This window comes from Schistocerca serialis, chromosome 4 (assembly GCF_023864345.2).
Source record: "Schistocerca serialis cubense isolate TAMUIC-IGC-003099 chromosome 4, iqSchSeri2.2, whole genome shotgun sequence".
In the NCBI taxonomy this organism is placed as follows: Eukaryota; Metazoa; Arthropoda; class Insecta; order Orthoptera; family Acrididae; genus Schistocerca; species Schistocerca serialis.
This window is the reverse complement of record NC_064641.1, coordinates 794,155,118-794,177,878: the sequence shown is the minus strand read 5'-3', so window position 1 is coordinate 794,177,878 and position 22,761 is coordinate 794,155,118. Positions and strand designations below refer to the sequence as shown.

The following is a 22,761-nucleotide window of genomic DNA, read 5'->3' as shown; positions in this document are numbered from 1 at the left end:
GCTAGGTAGTGTGGATTATATATTACTCTGTCTCAATCCCTTACCTGCATGTTACTATCTTTGTTTTGTCATCCAGTTTCCTGTTTTTACCATCCTTAGCTGCCTTTACTCTGTGTATTGTATATGTATTGTATACTACTTTATCATCAGATGACTTTTTGCAGCAATCAACACCCTCCTATTAGTTTTTTGCAGTAGATATTTAAGAGCTCTGGCTCACTATGACTTTTTCATGGAGCCAAAGTCTTCAAGTGTGTGGGAAAATTATCTGTTGGATTCTGTTATCGATTTGTTTTTGTGAGACATTGCTAGAAATATGGGTACTTTAGGAAAAGTCTTTTGAAAATTTATTGTAAACAAAATTGAGAAAAAGAATTTCTTTTACATTTACATTTGTCAGTCTAGATGTTTCATCTCAACGTTGGTTTGCTAGTTCTCTTGAAAAATCTTGCATTTTTACTTCTGATAATCCTTTTGCATGCCTGCAGTTTGTGGTGTTTTTTTTTTTTTTTTCTCTCCCCCAGGGAGGCTGTGGTTAACACACAAGAGTTTGTTTGATGACGTATTACATACTCAGCTAGTGTATTTGCACTACAGTTTTGAGGCTTGCACATAAAAGTTTCTCATACATGTTTTTAATGCCATCAGCACACCTTTAATTACTGTCTCAGTCTTTTCTTATCTCTTTGAAACTGAAACTGAAATTTCTTGCTTTATTTATTATTCATTTGCTCAGTTACATGACCCACTCACCTCCTTTTAATTCTCTTTACACCCATAATTATTCTATTCTTTACAGATCAGAATGTTCAGTGAATTAATTGTTCTTGTCCCTTATAATAATTCTTAACATGAATCTTTCAATCGCTAATTGTGCAAACAACAGTTTTTGAATGATTTTATGTTACAAGTCTGTCTCACTGCGATGTGCAAAACTAGCAATACACACTGATGCTATGCTTTCATTTTCAAACACATCAGAAATTTAGTTTAGAAGACTCTATTCTATTGCGTTTTTCAGTTATATCAAATGAAACCATAAGTATGTGTTACTATTGTCTATTACAAGGAAAATTGAGAAGCAAAGGCAGATTTTTAAAATAAATTTTTATAGGGAAAATTACATTGCAAGTAACATAATTTCTTTCCATAATTTCCCAAAACCTCTTTACATGTGGTCTTTTTATTGAGGAGCTACCTAATTCTGCCCTGGAAGCAGCTTTGTGGCATTGTCCAAAATCTTCTACTGCACCACGTCCACAAAACCATAATCTGATGAAAACTTGGAGCTGTGCTGGTACTCCTTCTCAGACCAGAAAAGTGAAAATCACTTTGAGCTAGGCTAGTTGTTCCAGCAGCTCAAAATCAAACTTCTGAATGCCCTTGATCCTTTTCCCAGCTGTATGAGGGCAAAAATTACATCTGTTTAAGGCTTCCCTCTCCTTTTTGTTTTGATTTTAGTGTAGGCACTTGCTGTATCTCACAGTAGCTATCACTATTCACTGTTTGATCTTTCAGATTGTAATGACTCTTCGTATGATACATGCCGCCGTTGTGTACTTTTGGCTTTTGAACTGTTTTGGTGTTTTCGGAGATGGGTGTTTCCACACCTTGCTTATCACTTACTCTGTATTCCCTAGTGATGGACTCACAATTCATCTGGACGTATTTTGCAGAAATCTTAAATGTGCTTTCCTCATTTTCAAACGCAGTGAGCACAAAGATTGCAATAGTTTAAACAGTCATGGGTGACTGCAAATGATAAACCATGGCTAATGTTCAACTCTGGCATGATGGCCACCAGAAACCATTCACGCAACTGTTTTGATGTTCTTGTCCAATTTGGAAGAGGATGGCCACTCGAACTCTGTTGCAGACATATACACGTCCACTTTAAAGTAATTATGTCATTCATAAATTTTTCCACTGTTTGTCAACTACCACCATACTGTAGCTGCCTTTTGCTAATAATTCTTGCAGGTTTAGCCCATGCAGTCTACAGAAAATACATGACTCCCTTTCTTTTCTGCTGCACATTGACAAATGGGCACTCACTAATTTCTGAAAGCACCAGGACTAGAGACATTCACTGAACCAACATAACTATTGCACAGGAATGACAGTGAGATTAAGGCATGTCATCATTGAGTCAATACTATGGGACAGGAAAAAAAATGCTCTTAGTCTTTAATTTGCGTTCATACCTTTTATTTTTGTAAAATATGTTTTCATGTTTGTGTGTGTTGATCTGTGGAAGATTTAAATTAATGGGGAAGTGGTAGATATTACTGGTTTAATTTCAGCTATTGATGCAAATTAAGCCACTCACAAAGGGTGCAGTTCAAAGTTTCACACCAAAACTTGTTGTCAGTTTGAAGGCATGATCAGGATGTTTGTAACTTGTGTAACAGTGGATTGCAGAAAACTCCCATAAGCCAGTCTGCTAATAGTATTTCGAGCATTGCCATCCAAATTATGAAGTTATTGATGCAAATACATTGGTTTTGGAAAAAGTTTGAATTATTAACAAAACAAAACACCCTTTTTTACCTGTTATGCAACTTTATTATTATGGTATGATCTAAGGTTCAGATTGAAAGCCCATTCTCTAGTATAGAACTGATCCTTTGGCTCATAACCCAAAATCAAAGTCATACATCAATAATGAAGCTGTGAAACATGGCACAAAAGTGTGTCTCTTAGGTAAAATGATATAGAATGTTCCACCAAGAACCTACAGCTAACTCCGTTAAAAGTTTGAATTAGGTTCAGATTCGTAGTTATATATTACAAAGGAGGAAATATTATCCAGTAGATTTGGTCGGAAATTGTGACGTGCAGCGTATGCCATATAAGACTCAGATTTGTTTAGAGATGTGCAAATGTGCCATTTCATCTCATTTCCAAAGCAACCTCACACGAAGTTACTTGTATTACTCTTCCACTGTGTAAACCCTTCATGATGGAAATAATCTCTTGCATCCAATAATTACTTTAAAATTCCTCTGACGCAGTGATCCATGAAATGCAACATAAAAGTCACTCACACTCATTGTTTGTGTAACATTATGTGGCATAACTCTTATGCGGGCAATTCCAAAGTGGTTAACTGAAGTCTAAATTTTCTTCATCGTCTTTTCAACCTACAGCATACTTTATATGTAATATATAGAAGATATAGTAAAGCTGTCCTCTACACAACAATTCGTCCAAACACTGCAGTGTTTTGTGAAGTGTGGTCTTATTTGAGGTGGTATGCCTTTGCCTTCATCCAGTCTTCACACATCGTACACAAATCAGTGGCAGATGTGAAAAAAGAAAATGTGACAGAAAAGTCCTATAACCGACTAATGAAAGATTAAATTTTCAACCATTGGACTTTTAGACTGATAATTACCCAGTGAACCACAAAGTCAGATGTAATACATCCAAAATTCTATATGTACACCTTGTTACTTCTTATTTCTATGATTTTTTAATTAGAAATATAATTTTACCATATTGTGATATGTTAGAGTAATCAGTATACAAATAATTAATTTCATGCCTTCTGTAAATAGTGCATGTAGAATAATAAATTTCTGCACTCTTATGGAAGATTCTGCTGGTACTTGGATTTCACAACAAATTATAAAATGAATGTTATTGTGGAACAGCAATACTGTGTATTTAAGATTTAATATTGTTTCCTCTTTTATGTAGGTAGTTACAACAAAAAATCAGAATTCCATGTCTGAATCTTTAGTTTTAAATTTTACAGTGTAAGATATCCAGTAATTTACGCAGATTATCATAAATAGATGACTATATAGTCTCTGCGTGTGTTTCGGAGAGGGGGTAGGGGCAGATCGGCGGTATGCGTATTAGAAGTAAAGGAGAAGGACCGAGGATCATAGAACGAATAGTTTTGGAAATTAATTACTCCGTTACCGTATGGAAAATGCTGAACAGTAATCATGCATTTCAGCTGTCGGCTGTATCCTTGATACTTCGTCGTTTCGATTACCGTTTCTGGTTCTCTCTTAGTTTCCACGTTTTTTCCCATATTTATTACGCACTTTTACGTTTGCACCATAGTTACTTTATATGCAAAACCTTCGTTTTTGAAAAGAAACTCTTGCGCTTTGAAGCCAGTCAAATACTAATAAGGATCCCTCATGACGATACGGTACCGGTACACTACAATATTTATAATTTGCATCGATAATTAATAACTGTTGTGTAGTGTTCGAAGCCACGGTTTTCGCAGGATTAGATACTCACAGAACGCGTATGATCGTTAGTCGCGAGTAAATTCTGTTTTAACCGCAATTTATCCTTACAAAAGGCACGGGGATTGGACATTCAAGACTTTCTTTACCATGTGTCGTCTGTGAACCCTTTTTCTCACTTGTATTTCAGAGAATCGTGAACATTTTACACGACGTATTTGAACATTTCACACGACGTATTGAGGAAAACAGTGTGGTCTGCCTTTCTGGCTGAAGTAGTAAATGTGGAAAACTCTGTCATGCATTTCTCTTCGTGCACAAATCGACACATAATGTGCAACGGAGATGTGTATCTTACGGTTTCGTTGAGGAATGCGTGCTACGCCGTGTAATATAGCATAAGACATTAGGAACGTCGGCATATCTAAGTAGAAAAATGCAGTGGACGACGTTATACTCCTCTGAGGGCTGAAAGTTACGTGCGCCTCCATAGCTCAGCGGTTAGAGCACTGGTCTTGTAAACCAGGGGTCGGGAGTTCGATTCTCCCTGGGGGCTAACATTTTTATTGTTGTTACTTTGCATGGTTCGGTAGACGTTGTTCTCAGTAGACTTAAAGTAAAACTTCGCAGTACTTAAACGTATTACAAAAATTTGTAAGTAGCACCACTTGAACGTTTGTTTCTGGAAATATGCTAACGCATGACACTGGAAATCCACGACGTTATCATTTTAATCAATAATCTTTTTCGTGTTATCACCGATATACCCTTTGCCCGTCTTTGTCTGCGTATCACAATTTTCAGTAGTATGCTTCCAAGTTTATCGTGCCTCTTTGCAGATCAGATCTTGCATTAGGTCACCCATACTGTATGTTTCCAAATGAGGGGCAAAAAACACATTTTGCTACATAATTTAGAAACAACTGTAGGAACGTGACATTTATTTATGTAACATCTCACAATCGCTTTGTAATATTCCAATGAAATGTTAAAGGAATTTTTCAGCAGTGTTCTTTACTTCTGAAATTTACTTTTCTTTTTAATGAAGAAATACAGCAACCACCTCCTTTTTGATTACCGTTATTTACTCCCTGACATTCTTAGGGGTTTCATCCATCTTCTATTGGCCTAATACATTTAGATCTTCGTTAGGATAACGTTTTCATGTACAGCATTTTGAACGGAGCAGCTGCCGTTTGTTCTGGAACTTACAGCTCCTTTCTCAGCCTGTATAGGTCTATAGGCATAACACAAACGCTTTAGGTTGACTGACACAGCGCAGTATTAATGCTTCTGCGTGGAGAAATGAATTTGCTCGGAACTTCCATTTCACAACGGCAGAAGTTAATTAAGCCCATATAGTCTACCTTACTGGTAGTCTGTCGCACTCCCGAAGTTGCACCGACTGTTTTTTTATGGTTTGCTGGCTAAGATGACAGGTTATTTCACTTACTTTGTTAGTAAATTATTTGCTAACGTAAGAGCTGCCTGGTCTGAGGGAATAAAAGTGTACTAAACTAGTTGAAAACTAAGAACTAGCAGTGAGGCTGATGGATTACAAGCACAGAATCATTTAGGAATATTTTTATAAAGAATTTGAAATCATTAATTTTTGAGAACGAAATCACACAAGGTAATATTCAGTATTAAAAAGTTATGTGCATTGTAACAGAAAGCTGTTACGTTGCTTCGTTTACATCTGCAGATGGAGTTGAAGATAAGGATTTTAAATTTAGTGAATACACCACTTCGATGTATTCCTATCTAGCGGCACTTTAGTGAGTAATCTAGACGGCGAATCACGAAACATATTGACGTTTTCTATATACACCATTCCCAGATAAAAAAGAAGAATCAGTGACAGTAAAAAATCGAGCTGGGTGATAAAATGTAACAATAATGAAGTCATAAATTAGTTCGTAGAAAGCGTTCCAACTACCTAAACAGTGAATTCATATAGAATTTTAATTGATTCACTTGTGGGCTCTTGATGAAACAGTGTATACTGTATTGATTAAACGAAGCACTTTATGCCTTGTTTCACAAAGCTGTGTTATATTTGTACGACGTAGATTTCGGGTTGCAACCTCATCTTCTAGTACACACCAGATTCCAAAGATAGCAACTAAGAAAATATAAAAATATTTCAACTTCTTAAACTGCCCTTAGACTATCAGTAATGTTGTGCGATATATTGTTGATGGATGGATACAGAAACCGAAACGATACTGCGCAAATCTTGTGGCGAATCTCGACCGTGCATACATGACTGAACGCCAGCTGTTTGTCGCTTGGGCCGTACTGTTTGAACTAGGCGAATATCGAGATGTCTCTTTTGAAAAGGACAACACTGATATGTCCCCATTTTTATGCTGCCCGAGCTTTTATTGCAACTCCACGTTGACAGGGCCGGTTTAATGCAACTCGGAGCCCTTACGCACTAGTGCATATTCTCAACTTTTTAAACAGTGCCATATGACAACATAGCATATAACAAAATTTTATTCCAATAATTTAAGCACAAACAGATGCTACGCACCATGACTTTGTACGTTTATTGCACAAAATTGAAATTAATTTTGTCAGACCTTTACCTACTAAGGCCATGTGTACACTGAAACTGTCAAAGTCACCAAGCTGCCCTTACTCTTATTTTCGCTATGCGCGAAGAGCAAAATCACTATTGTTCCACATTTTTACCTTCGCTCGAATAAACGGTTAGCAGAACTGGCAGTCACCCATCGTTGCAGACAGACTGTCTTGAATTGGTTGTAAGTTATTGCAACCCGCATTAAAAGTAAAACGCATTGTCTTATAAGTACATAATGTTCAGACCGCTAAATAGGACAGAATTTCATGACGCTAAAGTTACGTAGCGAATAGAAAAAAATAGTGGCACAACGGCTGGAAAATCATAATCTGCGTTGTGATTTAGTGGAGGAAGCTAGAAGAATAATACTGCGACATTTGAGGAGAGAGAATTACAACACTAGTGTATCTGAATGGGTTAAACATTGAAGTATGCATGAGAGCCTTACAAGAATACAAGAGAGATTATAAAGACACACTGTGCTTGACTTCGAAATTAGTGAAGAAATTACCACCGTGAACAACAATTAAAAATCTGTCCCAATAGGCATCAGAAGACCCAACACTGCCGACCGACTGCCTTGGGAATATTTTGGTGGTTCGAATGTTTCACTGAAAGTACCAGGTGGGTTATAAGTATTAAAGTGCAGATACTGAGCGAAACGTTGTAGATATTCTAATACGTTAATGCGGAACCGGTTTAGGATGGGGAAAAAATTGGTTCCAGTTTTGACCACCAGGTGCAGTGACTGCAATAATGGCGTGTAGGTATGCTACCATATGTAATAGATTAGGAACAAGATTGGTCAAACAAGTGAGAAAGTCGTAACGATGATTATGTTACACACAACTTGTTCAATATGAGCACCAGAGACATTGATGAGATACTGTAAAACTCCAGATTTGCCCCTGATGGCCAAATTTTGATCTAATTTTATTCCTCTGTAAATCGTGTCCGTATTAGGGCACTAGCATACACAAAGTTTCGCTGCCTTACGGTAATTACAGCCCACACTGGGCCCCGTGATAATAATCAGCCCGAAAGTGTACACGGGGCGGAGAAATTGCAAATTGTCGACGATATAGCCAGGTAATGTTGCCCAGAAAAATTGTCGGCCACACGAATTACAGCCACGAGTTCAGCAGTTGCCTACTACTGCTGCCCGGCAATGTTTGTGGCAATGCATATATGAGCCAGAAGTGCTTACACGGACCACATTTTTTCCGCGAAATTGGCGAAAGCGAGAAAGTGCCGGTATTTCTGCATTTGCTTTCCCAAAAAAAAAAAAAAAAAAAAAAAACACGCAGAAAAAGATACCAGGTTTTGTGGAGCGAACGGTTTCCGGAACTTCAACTCGTGACATTAATAGAATTTTCTGTCGGTGTTTGCCAGAACACAATAATAGTAGACTATTGAATAGGACACACTTCCCAGTGATCTGAAAAATTATATTTACTTGGTTACTAAACGGCATTTGGCTTTTAAGCGCTCACTAGACTGTCACTAACATTGCTCAATATTTCACGTTGCGTAGTAATATTGAACGTGTAAGGAAGAGATTGAGAGGTTGCGCAACAACTGAGAACGTCAAACACTTTTTAAATATATTGCGGTGCCAGAATATGTTGTGCCGTTTGTGTGCAATATTGACAATATCCTTGACTGTCATTCGCGTGCTACACAGACCAAGGAGGTTTCGTTAGAACAGATTTATTGTTATTGTATCGAAAATGAGTGCAAACCGAGATGAAAGAGGATTATTATTACAGTGCATAGAGTGGTATGTTAGCGCAGATGCGTACAAAAACAGAAATGTTAAGAATGAGGAAAATTTCAAGTTTTCGGTAGGACTGCCAGTAGCAAGGTGTCACAGCGTAATTTAAGTGCTGACTTGGTGGTACTGCGTCTCTCATTGTATTAATTTGTTTTGATGGTGGGGATGTGAGCATCTGCGAAGTCTGTCCTGGGTGAGGGAGGGGGGTAGGTGGCACGTAGGCCATGGTAATGGCAGCGATGGGAAGATACATTTCCAGTAATGTATCACACCTTGGCCCAATCGCTCCTTGAACCAATTTTTTATCTTTTTTCTGCTTGTAGCAAAGTAGCTCAATAATCACAGCAGCAGAGTCTTTATTGTCCCATACTCCGAATCACACTATTATTTAACGTCATTGACAATATTGTTAAACAGTGTACGAGAGAACGTCAGTTTATTGCACAGTATTATTGTGCAATGTTATTGACAGTGCAGGAGCCGCTTTAGGCCATATTCAGATGACAATTGGATATCACAAACATAAATGACATGCAACTCATCCAGATAGTATTTGTACAGAAGATACCAAAATGATGACATGGGTATTTACATAGGGAAGAATTATACTTTTTGTTCACACAGAAATCGTTATATTAACTAAAAAAGGAAACTGAGTTTCTTATGTGGAGAATTTTAATCTGTTATTTTTAACTAAAACTTAGAGGAAAAAGGAAATTGACTTTGGTCCTTTAGTGCGAGCTTACGTTAACAAGAGCCTGCTCCATCAGCAATATTCTCTGGCTATAGTATAGAAATACTGCATATTGCAGGGATGTTGACGGCAACATTATTGCGGCCACACGTTACCGTCAAACATGGTCGGTGTTAATCATGAGCGACCTGTGGTGTTAGGTGTGAGAGTAAATCAACAGACGATACCTGGCGAGCTTTGTTAACAATCCAAAGCTATTTATTCCTATCGACATTTATGTAGTGCAAGTTCTTAATAATGGGTAGCAGATCTTATTGAAAAGGAACAAATAAATAAAAGTATTGTAACCATTTGTAACAAAATACAGTTTAACAAAGTAACTCACATCGACTGTACTCTTCAGACGATCGAGAAATTCCGGATCCAAAGAAGGCAGGTGCCGAGATGTGTATTACAAAACTATTAGTGTAACATGTCATGGTTGCAAAATAATGGCACGAATTATTTGCAGAAGTGTAGAAAAAACTGGTGTACCCCGTCGTGAAGGAAATCAGCTTAAGTCCCGTAAAAATTTAGGAACATGCAAGACAGTACTAACCGTAAGAATTCTCTTGGAAGAGAAACGACAAACCTACGTTTACAGTATTTCTAAATTTAGGGAACGATTTTGTCAAAGGTGAATGGAATACACTCTGAAATTTTGAAGGTAGCAGGGACAAAGTAAAGGAAGCGAAACGTTCCCTACATCTTGTGCAGAAACTAGACTGCACTTACAAGACACGAAGGGCATGAAAGGATAGCAGTAGTTAAGAAGGAAGTGAGAAGGGTTGGAGCTTGCATGCAATGTGATTCAATCTGTACGCTGAGCAAGCAGCAAAGGAAACTAAAGAGATAGTTCGAAAGGGAACTGAAGTTCAGGGATAAGGAAGAAGTACTGTGCAGTTCGTCGGGTCAGAGAGGGCGAACGATTGGAAAACCGGCTGCACATAAAGTATAATGGCTTGAAAAGAACTTACAAGGTGAATACCAACAAATGTAAACCAAGCTTAGTGGAATGCAATGGAACTAAATAAGGTGTCTAAGGGAATTACATAAAATTAGATACTAAAAGTACTTGATGAGTTTTGCTATTTGGGCAGCAAAGTAATTGACGATGGCTGGAAAAAAATGTAAGTACAAAATTCTTGAGGTTTTCTTGGCGACTGACTGACATATTGCCTGACGGCTTCTATCTCGTGTTTTCCAGCCGACATTTGTTTCAACGCTTTCCTGAGGCTTCACCACGAGTGGCTGGCATTGTTAAAGGTTCAACCTTTATTTGTGGTGGCAGGCTGCATTGGAGATAGTGAAATTTCAGGTAAATTGAGACGGGACTAGTGGTTCCGCGTAATTACTGTGTCAAATTGTTCCCAGTTTTATATGACGCATTAGTTATTCTTGTTCTCAGCCCTTGAGCCATGGACCTTGCCGTTGGTGGGGATGCTTGCGTCTCAACGATGCAGATAGCCGTACCGTATGTGCAACCGCAACGGAGGGATATTTGTTGAGAGGCTATACAAACGTGTGGTTGCTTAAGGGGGGCAGCAGCCTTCCCAATAGTTGCAGAGGCAGTAGCTTGCATGAGTAACTGATCTGGCCTTGTATAGCATCAACCAGAACGGCCTTGCTTTGCTGCTACTGCGTATGGCTGAAAGCAAGGGGAAACTACAGCTGTAACTTTTTTGCCGAGGGCATGGAGCTCTACCGCGTGGTTAAACGAGGGCATCCTCTTGGGTGAAATATTCCGGAGGTAAAACAGATTCCGATTGGGATCTTCGGGTGAGTACTAATGGGAAGGCTGTCGTTATCAGGAGAGACAAAACTGGCGTTCTACGGATCGGAGTGTGGAATATCAGACCCCGTAATCGGGCAGGTAGGTTAGAAAATTATGAAGGGAAATGTATAGGTTAAAGTTACAGTGGGAGTTATTGAAGGTCAGTGTCAGAGGCACAAGACTTCCATTCAGCTGAATGCACGATTATAAATAGAATATGAAATAGGGGAAATGGAGCACTAGGTTTAATAATGTGTAAAAGAAGTAGGAATGGAGATAAGCTAATATGAACAGCATAGCGAACACACTATTGTAGCCAAGATAGATATGAAGCCCACACCCAACACATTAGTACGAAGTTTATATGTCGGCCAGCTCTGCAGATGAAGAGATTGAAGAAATGTGTGATATCTGCCCACTCGTTCCTTACAGGGTGCCTAGGAAGCTGTTGTCTCGGGTAACTAGACAACATACAAGCAATTCATATTAATGGAGTTTATTACTTGATTGAGTTGACAATACTTACCTTTCGTTTCTACACGATGGGTCGCAAGCAGTTGGCGACATGCAAATAATCAATTTCCATGCAAGTTAATCAAACAAGTTCATAACTCACTGGTATCATTAATAGCACTGTGGCCCTTATAGTGCGTCTCTTCTAGTCCGTCTTCTAGGGCCTATCCACTAGTATGGCCGCAACTAGGCAGCGCGTCGCTTTTATTCTCTTCGTGAAGATGCCGCTACTGCCGTGGTGACGTCCTAGTCAGCGTGCTATTGGCTGACGTCTCACAGCCCTCTCTTCTATACCGTTCTTGATCGTCACGCCGGCACTTGTTATGGCGGAACAAAATGTATGATGGGTAAAAGAAATTATTCAGGTAGTTAAGGTAGATAAAAATTTAATAGACATGGGGGACTGGAATGCGATAGTAGGAAAAGGAGGAGAAGGAAAAATACTAGGTGAATATGGATTGGGGTGAAGGAATGAAAGAGGGAGCCGACTGGTGGAATTTAAGCATAGCTAATACTTGGTTTAAGAATCATGAAAGAAGGTTGTATACAGGGTGTTACAAAAAGGTACGGCCAAACTTTCAGGAAACATTCCTGACACACAAATAAAGAAATGATGTTATGTAGACATGTGTCCGGAAACGCTTAATTTCCATGTGAGAGCTCATTTTAGTTTCGTCAGTATGTACATTCCAGCCTATGACTCACGACGGGAAGACCTAGAACGACGAGGACACCTGCAATGGACGAGGCAATTCTTCGTGCAGTTGACGAGAAGTTGCTGCTGTACAAGGTAACGTTGACCACGTCACTGTATGGAGAGTGCTACGGGAGAACCAGTTGTTTCCGTACCATGTACACCGTGTGCAGACACTATCAGCAGCTGATTGGCCTCCACGGGTACACTTCTGCGAATGGTTCGTCCAACAATGTGTCAATCCTCATTTCAGTACAAATGTTCTCTTTACGGATGAGGCTTTATTCCAACGTGATCAAATTGTAAATTTTCACAATCGACATCTGTGGGCTGACGAGAATCCGCACGCAATTGTGCAATCACGTCATCAACACAATTTTCTGTGAACGTTTGGGCAGGCATTGTTGGTGATGTCTTGATTGGGCTCCATGTTCTTCCACCTATGCTCAATGGAGCACATTATCATGATTTCATACGGGATACTATACATGTGCTGCTAGAACATGTGCCTTTACTAGTACGACACAACATGTGGTTCATACACGATGGGGCTCCTGCACATTTCAGTCGAAGTGTTCGTACGCTTCTCAACAACAGTTTCGGTCACCGATGGATTGGTAGAGGCGGACCAATTCCATGGCCTCCATGCTCTCCTGACCGCAACCCTCTGGACTTTCATTTATGGAGGTATTCGAAAGCTCTTGTCTACGCAACTTCGGTACCAAGTGTAGAGACTCTTTGTGCTCGTATTGTGGACGGCTGTGATACAATACGCCATTCTCCAGGGCTGCATCAGCGCATCAGGGATTGCATGCGACGGAGGGTGGATGCATGTATCCTCGCTAACGGAGGACATTTTGAACATTTCCTGTAACAAAGTGTTTGAAGTCACGCTGGTACGTTCTGTTGCTGTGTGTTTCCATTCCATGATTAATGTGTTTTGAACAGAAGTAATAAAATGAGCTCTAACATGGAAAGTAAGCGTTTCCGGACATATGTCTACATAACATATTTTCTTTCTTTGTGTGTGAGGAATGTTTCGTGAAAGTTTGGCCGTACCTTTTTGTAACACCCTGTATATGGAAGAGACTTGGAGGCAATGGAAGGTTTCAGATTGAAGGAGAAAATATAAATATCCAGTAAGTGAAGCAGGCGAATGGGAATACAAATGTCTAAAAAATGAGATTGACAGGAAGTGCAAAATGGCTAAGTAGGAATGGCTAAAGGACAAATATAAGAATCTAGCAGCATATATCACTAGGGCAAAGACAGATGTCACCTACGGAAAGTTAAAGAGACCTTTGGAGAAAAGAGAACCACCTGTATGAATATCAAGAGCTCAGATATAAAACCAGTCCTAAGAGAAGCATGAAAAGCAGAGATGTGGAAGGAGTGCATAGAAGGTCTAAACAAGGTAGATGTACTTGAGGTCAATATTGTGGAAATGGAAGAGCATGTACATGAAGGTGAGATGGGAGATAGGACACTGCGTGAAGAATTTGACAGAGTACAGATCTAAGTCGGTACAAGGCCCTGGGAGTAGACAGCATTCCGTTGGATCTACTGATATCCTTGGGAGAACCAGCCATGACAAAACTCTTCCATCTGGTGAGCAAGATGTATGAGTAAGGCGAAATACCGTCAGACTTCAAGAAGAATGTAATAATTCCAATTACAATGAATTCAGGTGCAGGTGCTAAACTATCAGTTTAATAAGTCACAGTTGCAAAATGCTAACATGAATTATTTACAGAAGAATGGAAAAACTGGTGGAAACCGACAATCTCACTTACCAGCTGCGTTTACAAGGTAATGGAACATATGATTCATGCCCGGCTGGTATGGTGGCTCGAGTCTCTAATTTGCTGTCGAATGCACAGTGTGAATTTCGAGTGCGGCGTTCTGCAGTTGACCATCTCGTTACTTTGTCCACCCATGTCATGAATGGTTTTCGCGGAAATCCCAGACAGTGGCCGTGTATTTCGATTTGGAGAAGGCCTACGACACCTGCTGGAAAACTGGTATCCTCTGTACTCTTTACATGTGGAACTTCCGTGGCCGCCTGCCCTGTTTCCTTCAGGCATTTTTAAAAGATGGAGTTTTCAGAGTGCATGTGGGTCCTGCCTTGACGGACACCTTTATCCAGGAAAATGGTGTGCTTCAGGGTTCTGTCCTAAGTGTCGTCCTCTTTGCTATCGCCATTAACCCTATAATGGCCTGTTTCCTGCTGGTCATCTTCGGCTCCCTTTTTGTTGATGACTTTGCCATCTATTGCTGTTCTCCATGGACCTGTCTCACTGAGCGGCATCTTCAGCGATGTCTTGATTGTCTTTACCCCTGGAGCATCGACAGTGGCTTTCGTTTTTCCACTGACAAAACCGTCTGTATGAATTTCTGGGGATGCAAGTGGTTTCTCCCACCATATTTACATCTTGGGCCTGTTGTTGATTGAAATTATGAAATTCCTTGGGCTCATGCTCGATAGGGAACTCTCTTGGTCTTCCCATGTATCCTACCTGGTAGCTCGCTGTATATGGTTCCTCAGTGTCTTACATGTCCTCAATGGTACTTTCTAGGGTGCCGATCGAACCACCCTCCTCCGCTTGTACTGGTCCCTTGTCCGTTCGAAACTCGACTATGGGTGCTTTGTTTATGAGTCTGCACGTCCATCCCTCTTACGCTGTCTCAACACTATCCACCATCGTGGCATCCGTTTGGCCATGGGCACCTTTTACACCAGCCTGGTTGAGAGTCTGTATGCTGAAGTTGCTGAACTACCACTGTCCTACCGCCGTGACTTTCTCCTCAGCAGGCATGCATGCCATTTGTCATGCGTGGCCACCTATCTTATGCCTCCTTCTTTGATGATTCCTTTGTTCGTCAGTATGGGACTCGTGCTTCTTCTCTGTTACCTCCTGGAGTCCGCTTTCAGCACTTACTATGGCAGCTTAACTTCACAGTACCTGCACCTTTCCCTGTGGGTGTGAACCCTTCACCACCTTGGCTTCATGATGCGGTCCGTGTTAACCTTGGCCTTCATTCACTTCCCAAGGATACTACTCCAGCCTCGATCTATTGCCTTCAGTTTAACGACCTTCACATGGAACTCCGCAATAGTACCTTTGTAGACAATGATGGCTCTCGGACTGACTGTGGAGACGGGTGTGCCTTAGTCATTGGCACCCGTGTCTTTCGATATCGGCTTCCGGCACACTCCTAAGTACTTACAGCCGAGCTCTTCGCCTTGTATCAGGCCACGGACTACATCCGGCGACACAGCCTTTTCAAAAATGGGTTAAAATGGCTCTGAGCACAATGGGACTCAACACCTGAGGTCACCAGCCCCCTAGAACTGAGAACTACTTAAACCTAACTAACCTAAGGACATCACACACATCCATGCCCGAGGCAGGATTCGAACCTGCGACCGTAGCGGTCGCGCGGTTCCAGACTGCAGCGCCTAGAACCGCTCGGCCACATCGGCCGGCATAGCCTTTTCAGTTGTGTCCTCTGCTCAGACACACACAGTGCCCTTCAAAGTCTACATGCATTGTACACCTTAGTGCAGCGGGTCCAGGAAAACTGTCAACTGCTCACTCTTGGTGGAGCAGTGTGATGTTTTTGTGGGTTCCTAGTCGTGTCGGTCTGCCAGGAAATGAGGCTGCTGACGCTGCTGCCAAAACTGCAGTCCTAGTACCCCAGCCTGCAAGATGTTCCCTCCGATGATCTATGCATTGCCGTCTGTCAGGTGATGGTGTCCTCTGGCATCGCCCATGGTCCTCCCCTCACCCCAATAAGCTCCGGCTTATTAAGCCTCTCCCAGCGGCTTGAACGACCTGCTCTCGGCCTTCCCGCCGGGAGAAGGTTATTTTAGCTCGGCTGGGTATTGAGCACTGCCTTTTTAGCAATTGTCATTTGCTAAGTGGCGCTACCCCACCACTTTGTACACATTGTGCCCAAGTTTTAACTGTCCACCATATCTTGTTGGAATGGCCATTTTTTAACCTTTTTTGTTCCCATTTGGGTCTGCTGTCTGAGTTATCGGCCGATTTAGCAAAAGACGCGCGGACTGTTGACCGCGTTTTACTTTTTATCCGCCAAAGCAATATGGCGACGGCAATTTAATTTTTAGTTTTGGACCTCCGTTCCCATATTGTCTGTTTTGGCCCTTTTCCCACGTGCCTGTTTTTAGCTATCTTGTATTGTGTCGATTGGGACTGACGTTTAGTCGTTTTTAACTCCTCTCTGTCTGTGTTCTATAGTTTTGACTTGGACACTTATGACCCCAATCGTTTTTGTGTCCTAAAGCATAACAAACAACAACAAAAACTCTTAACAGAGGACGAATAAGCGCAGTGTAGACAGTCTCTTTAGTAGAAATATTGTATCTTCTTGAAGTGTTCTGCCAATACAACGTAGTCTTTGGTTTGCCTTCCCACACAACATTAGCCATGTGATCGTACCAGTTCAAGTTGTTCATAACTGTAATTACTAGATTTTGGCTGAACTGTCAGCTTTTAAATTTGTATAATTTATCGTGTAATTGAAATTTAACAGATTTCTTTCTGTACTCATGTGGATAGCATCACCCTTTTCTGTTTTACGAGATAACTGGAACTTTTCACAGAATACAGATATCGTGCCTAAGTGATTTTTCAATTGGTTTTGAGTATCTGATATTTTTTCTAGACGGTAAATGACAGCATAATCTGCAAAGAATCTAACAGGGCGGCTCAGATTGTCTCCTAAATCATTTATGTATCTAGATTAGGGACAGCGGAGGGACTAAACACTTCCTTGGGGAACAGCTGATATCACAGCTGTTTTACTCTACGGTTAACCGCCCATTACTAAGAACGGCGATCTATACGACAGGAAATTACGGACCCAGCTGCACAACTGAGACGATACTCCATAGGGACGCAACTTGATTATAACCCGCTTATGAGGAACAGTATTAAGAGCCTTTTTCAAATCTAGAAATATGGACTCAATTTACGATCTCCTGTCGATACACTGATAACTTTGTGCGAATAAAGAGCTAGTTTTGTTCCACAAGAACGATATTTTTTGAGCCCATTCTGACTTCCCTAGATGTTGATGTACACTGTAGGTCACTAGACCGTTACCTTAGAGATTATTTAAAATACCGGAACACAATACATGTTACATAATCTTACTGCAAATCGACGTTGGAGATATGGGTCTGTAATTCAGCGGATTACACTTATTTCCTTTCTTGCATATTGGTGTGATCCGTGCAACTTCCCAGCCTCTTGGCGTGGACCTTTCGTCGAGTGAGCGGTTGTATATGATTGCTAAATGCGGGGCTATTGTTCAACATACTCTGAAAGGAACCTCACTGGAATGCTATCTGGGCATCAAACGCTGTTCACGCCCCTTAGATATCCTACCAGGCTTGGTAACAATACTAAACATGAAAAACACTAATGCACTCTTGCGAACGTTCCACCTGTCACAGAGAATTACAAAATGGTTCAAATGGCTCTGAGCACTATGGGACTTAACTTCTAAGGTCATCAGCCCCTAGAACTTAGGACTACTTAAACCTAACTAACCTAAGAACATCACACACATCCATGCCCGAGGCAGGATTCGAACCGGCGACAGTAGCGGTCACGCGGTTCCAGACTGTAGCGCCTAGAACCGTACGGCCACCCCGGCCGGCAGAGAATTAAAACTCCAATCACTTACACACCCACCAACTATATACAGGCGTACGAAGCTGCATTTACATTCGCCTATCTCTTAAAAAAAATGCTTCACTTTTCTTGTCACGTAGTGTACTTTTAGGTGGGTGTTCAAACCTACGCGCTTTCGTAGTGTCAGTCTGATCTGGTCTGGTCTTGTCTTCTTGGCTGGACGCAAAATTCAAGCACAGGAAACCGTCAATATTAGAATATATGTCCGAAAGAACAGACACGATTCTGATCCTGCAGCCTCTATGAATCAAGACGTAAGGTGATTAAAGGGATTAGCTGCTGGCCATCGCAAGTGCAAAATATGTGCCGACTGCGTTAATGTTAGGGGGCAGGATACTGGGTCGTTACAGATAATGTCGAAGCGATTTTAGATTACGCCCTTTTCAACGTTGTTCAGCCTCTGGTTTTATTCAGTAGCATTAAACGTGCTAGAAGGAATCTGATTCCACTTTAACCATAGCCTCGATAAAATGAAAATATTCCGTACTATCGAAAACCGAAACCTTTAATCCCAGCAAAGAGAAATATCTCCACAGCAATAAGAGGAAACTTGTCATGAATGCCAACAGAGTTTATTTAAACGATGTGACGACCTGTGACAGATTTATGCTTGTAAAACGTGGTGTCAGGGTGGGAAGTGTATGATCCAATACAGACGTTGTCGGCGAAAATTGAAAAGCAAAAATAAATTGCTTGTTGCTTTAAAAGCCAATAAATCTACGTGGAATTACGATGTGTACTCTTTTTATTTTCTGCCGTCCTTTATTTTTCACCCAGCTAATTCGTCCGACCGCGCTGTTATCTTCACTTAGAACCTCTGAATTCGTGCGCCATACTCGCTGCAGCAAACTATATATATTAATAAACATCGGTAGCAGCTTATCACCACTAAGCGGACTAATACAGTTAGATCGTTTCTAAAAATCGGAACAGCTTTTGTCCTGCCTCTTAACGGAGAGAAGTATCTCACTTTAATTCGGGATATATAATTCTATCTTCCAGCCTTTATCATAGTTTCGCATATTTTGAATGATTCGTTCTACTTCGAGCTGTCAGAAGATATTCTTACGCTTCTTGAAGTACCGCTTGAGTAGTCCTGTCATTATTCAGCTCTTATCAAGGATAGATGAGATTCTTGTTTATATATTAGCTGATATTGTTTGCAGCTTATTTTCGGCGAGTCAAGATTACAAACCCAGATACGCAAACTTCAGGCCAGAATCAGGCATAGTATTTTTTTCTGGTAGTAAGCGCTGCTGCCTCTAGATCTCGGGGTCCCGGGTTCTATTCCAGCCCGCGTGGAGGATTTTCTCAGTTCGCGACTGGGTGTGTGTTTTGTCCTCATCATTCATCTCATCTTCATTAGACGCGCAAGTCGCGGAAATGACGTGAAATAGAAAGACGTGCATCTGGCGGCCCAATAACCACAGAAGGGCTCTCCCAGCCAACAAAGCCACGCGATCGTTTCATTTCTGTTATTGCTTCTCTAAACTATGGAAATTATTTGCTGACGTTAAAAGTACCAGGTTGCGCCGTGATTCAGAGACTGGCTGGGTAATGTAATTTAAAGGTCAGAGAAAAACAATGGCATAGCATCGCCAATACAACGCGAGCAGTGGTTTCCCCTCTCAACAAGTAATCCGCACGACTCCAGTAGAACTTCAGACTAGAATGGAAGAGTTTACTTAAACTATAGTTGTTCCCACAGTAAGACAGGAAGCGATGAAATTTTCTTGTAGTTTAATCAGTTGTTCACCTGCGAGTTTCGTAAAGCCCTGAAATCTTCGACAGACACATCAAGCTATGACTAGCAACCTGTCAACAAGAGCCCAAAACGTTCTTCTGGATTGTTCAGTGTATTTGCAAGGAAGCCGTTTCCCAGAAGATTGGACAACACCCATAGTACTGTTTGTTTTAAAATATGTGAAGAATCCCGGCCGGGTATTGCAGTACAGGCCTACTGCGCTGTTCTGTCTTGAGAAAACATTTGATCGTGTCTTAAAGTACTGTTCGGAATGGTGGCTAAAGTACGATATACTGTTTACCACAACATAGCTTTCTTAAGGACAGAAGGACCCTAAGTAATATTGCATGTCTGGCCTTGAACGCTGAAAAACCGGTTTTACGTTTTCCACAAATAGGTCTAGAGGGACTGCACAATGCCGACGGGCCGCCGTGTCATGCTCTGCTACTTGGTACAGGGTCTTAGACAGCCGAGGTGGTCAAGCGGTTCTAGGCGCTTCAGTCTGGTACCGCGCGACCGCTACAGTCGAAGGTACGAATCCTGCCTCGGGCATGGATGTGTGTGATGTCCTTAGGTTAGTTAGGTTTAAATAGTTCTAAGTTCTAGGGGACCGATGACCTCAGCTGTTAGGTCCCATAATGCTCAGAGCCATTTGAACCATTTTTGCAAGGTCTTACCGAGTAGATGATGAAAAAGGCCATCGCCGAGGCAGCAAGGACAGAGAGGGCGCAAAAAAGAACGTAAGAAAACCGACAGAGAAAGACATTTGGAAAATTAAACGAGAGAAGTACGTACGTAATCCTATATCTCATACTCCTCTTCTTAAACCGAGATGTAAAGGCGATCAGGAGGCGTGCGATCGTTATGTCAATCCTAGCACAACTTACGTAATTGCTCTAGGCCGCTAAAATCAACAAATCACTTGTGTAAAACATTATATTTGCTGACGCATTTTGGGCGTAGCTTTTCATCAAGACGCCTACCAAATGAAACGTATTTGCCATGAAAATACAAGCACAACGTACACATGACATTACGAATGAAAATATGTTAAACATTAAAAATTAAGTTTAAATACCACGTAAAATGCCTTAATACGTAGTATTGTTTCATAGAATTGCATTCTCTGCGTTGGTGCTCAAATGATGGTCGGCTGCCATTCCAAAACTATCGATAGTTGCTAGCAGATGGCGTAGTAGTATGGTTGAAGTGGCATTCAAAGAGTACATATTGGGACAGCCATACACTAATCGTAATACGTAAGAAGAGAGCTAATAATAAACAGCATTGTCGAGTCCAACATTACAGGAGAAAGAACCATTTACAGTTCTTTACGAAATGCACAAAAACTAGCTTAGGGAGAGGAAGGGCAGGAGTTTTCAGGTATGGGAAAAGTATTTTTATTGACCTATTGTGGAACTGAACTAACGAGAGTTAAAAGAGAATAAAATGTCTACAATTTTGAGATTGTACTTGCATTTACAAATGTCATAAAAAATGCTGGCAACATTAAGCCTATAACGAAAGTGCAGAGGGGAACGGTCACCGTGACTGTCACATAATGCCCCACATATACACTGTACAAAAGTGAAATTATTGCAGTGTCAGGATAGGAGGCGGCTCAGACGAAAATGAACAAAAAACTGGTTTTAAAGTATGGGAGGGCACAAGGCATAAGACCAAACGACATTTCTCACATAAATGCCATTGTACCAACAAGGTTAACATACAACATATAAATTAAAAGCCCTTTTACAAATATTTGCGAAGAACACAGGAGCACTGGAAAAGTGCCAATCAGGTTTAAGGTAGTTTTTTGTGAGAGTTGTGGTGATGGGAGGGATCTATTTATGCTGTGGCGTGAGGATGGGTGTTCTGGGGTCGGAAGTCCTGCGCAGCTTGAATGGGGAAGTATTAGACAAAGTCTAGTAGGGGAAAACAAGACGCGGGAGTGGTTTTGACAGCCAGGGTTTGGTGGACGACCTGTGGAGGAATATATAGGGGGTTTGTACAAGGGTGATGTACTTGAGGACAATATTATGGAAATGGAAGAGGATGTAGATGAACATGAAATGGGGGATATGATACTGCGTGAAGAATTTGACAGAGCACTGAAAGACCTAAGCCGAGACAAGGCCCTGGGAGTAGACAACATTCCATTAGAACTACTGATAGCCTTGGGAGAGCCAGCCAAGACAAAACACCATCTGGTGAGTAAGATGTATGAGACAGGCGAAATACCCTCCGGCTTCAAGAAGAATATAATAATTCTAATCCCAAAGAAAGCAGGTGTTGACAGATGTGAAAATTACCGAACTATCAGTTTAATAAGCCACTGCTGCAAAATAGTAACACGAATTCTCGACCTCGGGGAAGATCAGTTTGGATTCTGTAGAAATGTTGGAACACGTGAGGCAATACGGACCCTACGACTTAGCTTAGAAATAGATTAAGGAAAGGCAAACCTACGTTTCTAGCATTTGCAGACTTAGAGAAAGCTTTTGACAATGTTGACTGGAATACTCTTTCAAATTCTGAAGGTGGCAGGGGTAAAATACAGGGAGAGAAAGGCTATTTACAATTTGTACAGAAACCAGATGGCAGTTATAAGAGTCGAGGGAAATGAAAGGGAAGCAGTGGTTGGGAAGGGAGTGAGACAGGCTTGTAGCCTATCCCCGATCTTATTCAATCTGAATGTTGAGCAAGCAGTAAACGAAACAAAGGAAAAATTCAGAGTATGAATGAAAATTCATGGAAAAGAAATAAAAGCTTTGAGGTTTGCCGATGACATCGTAATTCTGTCAGACAGCAAAGGATCTGGAAGAGCATCTTAACGGAATGGACAGTGTCTTGAAAGGAGGATCTAAGATGAACATCAACAAAAGCAAAACTAGGATAATGGAATGTAGTCTTAAATCGGGTGATGATGAGGGTATTAGATTAGGAAATGAGAGGCTTAAAGAAGTAAATGAGTTTTGCTATCTGGGGAGCAAAATAACTGATGA

At 41.0% G+C, this 22,761-nt stretch overlaps 1 protein-coding gene and 1 non-coding gene across 2 annotated transcripts in view; one reads left to right on the top strand and one right to left on the bottom strand.

The window, feature by feature from the left end:
• Positions 1-22,761, bottom strand: part of LOC126474771 (uncharacterized) — a 790,273-nt gene that overhangs the window by 383,711 nt on the left and 383,801 nt on the right. The gene's annotated exons all lie outside the window — the stretch shown is intronic.
• Trnat-ugu (transfer RNA threonine (anticodon UGU)) lies at positions 4,695-4,767 on the top strand. Its single transcript has one exon. It is a non-coding gene; the product is annotated as a tRNA-Thr (tRNA).